Genomic DNA, 5,000 nt, shown 5'->3' with positions numbered 1-5,000 from the left:
AGAGAATTCAGTCTATCCCACGCCTCCGTTGAGGTTATCATTATTAACATCAATATCATGAGTTTATACTGCTTTTCTTGCAATGGCTTGCATGTATCCATGATGCCTTTCCTTCAAGCTTGACTGATGTAGGTGTTGTCAACAGGACTTGGAAGGGTCCGTCAAACCTTGGTTCTAGAGCCTTTCTGGTGTGTCTTTTTACATAGACTTGATCACCTGGTTCCAACTTGTGACTTCCTTCTGTGTTGTCAGGATCTGGAAGGGAAGCAAAAACTTGTGCATGCACCTTAGTTAATTGTTTCTGAAGATTTTGCACATAAGAAGTCAATGACTCAATATTTAACACAAGTTGCTGTGGAAAATAACATCCTAAATTGGCAGTCCTGCCAAACAAAATTTCATATGGAGACAGTTTAGTCTTACCCCTTGGGGTATTGCGTATTGAGTAAAGGGCCAGTGGAAGGCATTCTGTCCAAGGCTTTCCTGTTTCAGCCATGGCTTTCTGTATTTTTAATTTTAAAGTTCCATTCATGCGTTCCACCTTACCAGAACTTTGAGGATGGTACGGAGTGTGTAACTGACTTTCAACACCCAACATTTTCAGTACATTTTGAAATATTTCTCCAGTAAAATGAGTACCCCTATCTGACTCGATCACTTCAGGGAGACCGTAACGGGGTATCAGTTCGGCAACTAGCTTTACAGCAGTGTTTTTAGCTGAAGCCTTCCGAACTGGATAGGCCTCTGGCCACCCCGAGAACATGTCCACACATACCAACACATACTCATACCCATTACTTTTTGGCAGCTGGATAAAGTCTATTTGTAATCGCTGAAACGGGTAGAGAGGTCGGACGTGGTGCTTCATAGGGGTCTTTGCTGTCTGTCCGGGATTATGTGTCAGGCATATAGCGCATGCAGCACAATAGTCTCTTGCATAGTTGCCAAAACCTGGAGCCAACCAGACTTGCTTTGCCAGTAGTGTCATTGCATTTGCAGACACATGCGTAGGGTGATGTAATCCACCAACTACTATCGGGTACCAGGCTCTAGGTAGACATATTAGTCCATTTTTCTTCCAAATTCCCTCTTGTTCTTCTGCCCCTTCCTTTTTCCACCTGTCCCTCTCCTCTTCTCCTGCATCTTCCTGTGCTTGTCTCAGTCTATCTTCAGTATTTTCTGTGGGGTTTACAGTATGAACCTGTTGTAAGGGTTTGACAGCTGCTGCTTTGGCTGCTTTATCAGCCCTATCATTTCCCCTAGATTCCCTAGTGTCGAGTCTCACATGTGCAGCTACCTTGATTACTGCTACTTCTTTTGTTTCTTGTGCAGCCTCTAAGATCTGTTTGATCAGAGAAGCATGTTTTACAGGTTGTCCTGACGCTGTCATGTAACCTCTAGCTCTCCAGATTACTCCAAAATCAAACACAATACCATGTGCATACCTAGAATCAGTGTATATATTAGCTGTCTGGTTCTCAGCTATTTTTAGAGCTTCAATCAATGCTGTTAGTTCTGCTTCTTGTGCAGACTGTTTCGGTGGAAGTGGTTCTGCTTTGAGAGTTTCAGATTCTGACACAACTGCATACCCTGTATGGAAGTTACCTGTGTCATCTGCAAACCTACTACCATCTATAAACAGCTCTAAATCTGGATTTTGAAGTGGTGTTTCGGATACATTGGGTAAGCCTACCGTTTCTTGTAAAATGAGCTCTGTACAATCATGTGTGTCTGTAGGGAAAAAATTTGTGTGTGTATCAGTGTCCTTATTCCCCCCTTCAGACTCGAGAGGTAGCAGTGTAGCTATATTGAGAGTCTGAAGCCTAGCAAATGTGATAGTAGAGGGGAGCAGCAAAGAACACTGAAGCCGCAAATGTCTGGCCATGGAAATGTGTTTTGGTTTGACCTGGTTTAATATCCCATAAACATCATGTGTAGTTTGAACTGTGAGTGGATACTCTAGAACAATTTCTGATGCTTTGTCCAACAATAGTGAGACAGCAACAACTACACGTACACAGGTTGGCGCTGCTCTAGCTACGGGATCTTGCTGAAAGATATGCAATTGGTCTTTGTTTCCCTGCATGCTTCTGGGTAAGAACTCCTGTAGCATGGGAATCAACTTCTGCAGCCATAAGCTGAAACGGTTTGGTGTAGTCTGGTAGCCCTAACGCTGGAGCTGAAACAAGGGCATCTTTTAATTGTTGGAACGAAATCTGACCTTCTTTTGTCAACAAATAAGGTTCACTTTTTACACAGTCATACAGTGGTTGCATTAGTTGACTTGCATGTATAATCCATTGTCTACAATGAGACACTATTCCTAAAAATGCTCGTAGCTGTTTATGATTTCTAGGCTCATTCATCTGTCTTATTGCTTCAGTTCTTTGTGGTGTAAGATGCTTTTTACCTTGAGAAATGCAATGACCTAGAAAGACCACTTTGGTCTGACAAACTTGTAGCTTTTGTCTATTCACTTTACACCCTTCTTTTTCTAAAAAACATAGTAAACTCACAGTGGACCTTTCTGCAGTTTCTAGATCTGGGCAGCAAAGTAGTAGGTCATCCACATACTGCAAAATTACTACCTGTGGTTCGGGTTCAAACCTCTGAAGGACTGTTTGTAGGGCATTTGAATAAAGAGTAGGGGAGTGTATCATTCCCTGTGGAAGGCGTGTCCACGCCAACTGTTTGCCCTTAAATGTAAATGCAAACAAATGCCAACTATCTTGGTGTAAAGGAACCGAGAAAAATGCATTTGAAAGATCTATTACAGTAAATACTTGAGAACTGGCTGGTATCTGTGATAGTAACGTATGAGGATTGGGTACAACTGGGGTGATTGGATCTAGAACTTTGTTTATTTCTCTTAAATCATGTACCATACGATATTTGGGCATAGAACCTTTATCAAGAGTTCTCTTCTTGACTGGATACAGAGGAGTGTTAGCAGGTGATTGTATCTCTACCAAAACCCCTTTCTCTCTATATCCCTGTATCTGTTTTGTAATCGCTAGTTCCTGCTGGGCACTCACAGGGTATTGTCTGAGCTGTGGGAGAACAGTTCCTGGTTGCACAGATAGTTTTACAGGAGAGATATGCAATAGTCCCACATCGGTGTCACCCTGTGCCCACAGTGTTTCTGGGACCGTTGAGAGGTCTAGATCTGTGGTGTACTCTTTTTCTTCAGCATAATCCTCAAAAGCCTGAATTCTAACATATTGTTCTAATGTTTCTGCATCATCAGGGATAGTCAGTATAACTGTGCCATCTTCCCTAAAATTGATGTTAGCTTCTAATTTCTTTAGGACATCAGTTCCTAACAAACATGTTGGGGCACCTCTGGCATACAAAAATCTGGATGCAAAACATTTAGGTCCTAATGAGACCTCTAGGGGCACAGTATATGGCAGTGTTCGAATTACCCCATCATAACCCTCAGCCAAAGTTGTTTGTTCTGAAATATCTTCCGGATTCGGAAGAAAATCTTGATTCAAAATTGAGGAAGTTGCACCTGTATCTATCAAAAATGGAATCTCTCTCCCCCCCACATTCACCTGTATCATAGGTCTTCTAGCTGGTAGGGAAGTTTGTAACACATCGAGTCAATCTGAATCTGGTATGGGACCATCTATGATGGTAGATTTCTGCTGGTTGTCCGTTTGGGGAGGGTTATTTCTGGGAACAAATTTGCCTGACTTTATATCTGCCAACTTCTTCCTGCACTCTCTTTGGAAATGACCTGGCTTTTTACAGTAGTGGCAAGGAAAGTTGTGTCTCACTCTTCCTCCTGTATTAGCTTGTGCTATTCTAACAGGCTTACGATTCTCTCTCATATCCATGACTATTCCTAAACATCGTTGTTTCACAATATTTGGTTGTTCAATTGTTCTCCAATCTGGAGTAGAGGATTTAAATTTTTCTCTGATTTTCGGATCTAGCCCCTCTATTAATTGTTTTGTAAAAAGTCTCCTTACTGAAGCATCAGTCAAATCCAATCCTTCATCCCTAAAGCTATTTTCTAATTCTTGACTATATTCTTCAATACTTTGCCCAAATTTCTGCATAATCACACCCGTAGATCCCCTTTCCCTCTGTTTTTCTCTCATGAAAATTATTAATGCCTCTGTGAACTGGGTACCTGATGCTTCTGTCTGTAAGGCACCCCCTTCTGCCACTGGTCTATTGGGCTGTAGGTGTGTCAATAATTCCTGAAAAAGTCCGGGGGACATTTTCATTCTACATAATTCTTCCCCGTCCGCCCAGACCCCAGCATGAGTCTGCATGATTTGTTGTATGTATTGTGCAAATCGGATGGGATATTGAGTGGGATCAGGCGCATTATGCAGGAGGGACATACCTTCAGCAGGGGACCAAGGAAAATACTGTCGGGTCTGGTGATATCTAGTTCCCATTACCCCGTCAGCACCAGGTTCCCTAAAGGGTCTTGGTACTACCCTAACAGGGGCAAGTACAGCGCCATGTCTAGGTGTACCACAGACTAGGCAATCATTTCTCCAATCTGGATTTTGTTGTCCACAGTGTGAACATACCCATCCTCCTACCCCACCAAGATTGGGATACAAGGCTGGAAATTGTTTTCCTCCTTCTGCTCCTCCAGATGGTACAAATGATTGGGCTTTTGGATCTAGGTAAGGTGGTGGGATTATGTCACAACTTTTTCCCTTCCCCATAATCCATTTGGAAGTGTCTGGATCATACTTCCAATTCTCCTCTTTAGCTGTTTTTGAGACCTCTATCATACAGTGTATGATTTCTTCCCACCCATTGTCTTTGATAATTCCACCTCGTTCTTTACTCAGTCTTTCCCATTCAGTGCTAAACATAAGTGCTTCTGAAATTCCCAATTTTTCTCTTACCCTTCTAATCTGACTTCTGACTGTCTTCCCACATCTTTCCTGTATGATATCTGCTGCTTCCACTTGTCCTAAGACGGTTTTTGTCTGTTTATTTCCCATTTTTCTTTTTTTTTTTCAATA

General features: G+C 42.2%; 1 protein-coding gene and 1 long non-coding RNA gene across 2 annotated transcripts in view; one reads left to right on the top strand and one right to left on the bottom strand.

The window, feature by feature from the left end:
- LOC138645156 (uromodulin-like) overlaps positions 1–5,000 on the top strand; it is a 55,076-nt gene that overhangs the window by 41,643 nt on the left and 8,433 nt on the right. The gene's annotated exons all lie outside the window — the stretch shown is intronic.
- The window catches only part of LOC138645155 (uncharacterized), a 6,372-nt gene that overhangs the window by 252 nt on the left and 1,120 nt on the right, over positions 1–5,000 (bottom strand). Inside the window, exon 2 of the long non-coding RNA XR_011314714.1 lies at positions 1–255. This exon is cut by the window's left edge and continues 252 nt beyond it. This is a non-coding gene — a long non-coding RNA (uncharacterized lncRNA). The remainder of the gene's footprint in view (positions 256–5,000) is intronic.

The sequence above is a fragment of the Ranitomeya imitator genome, chromosome 7 (assembly GCF_032444005.1).
Source record: "Ranitomeya imitator isolate aRanImi1 chromosome 7, aRanImi1.pri, whole genome shotgun sequence".
Taxonomy (NCBI): domain Eukaryota; kingdom Metazoa; phylum Chordata; class Amphibia; order Anura; family Dendrobatidae; genus Ranitomeya; species Ranitomeya imitator.
The sequence above is the reverse complement of the archived record's forward strand: the minus strand, read 5'-3'. Positions and strand labels throughout refer to the sequence as shown.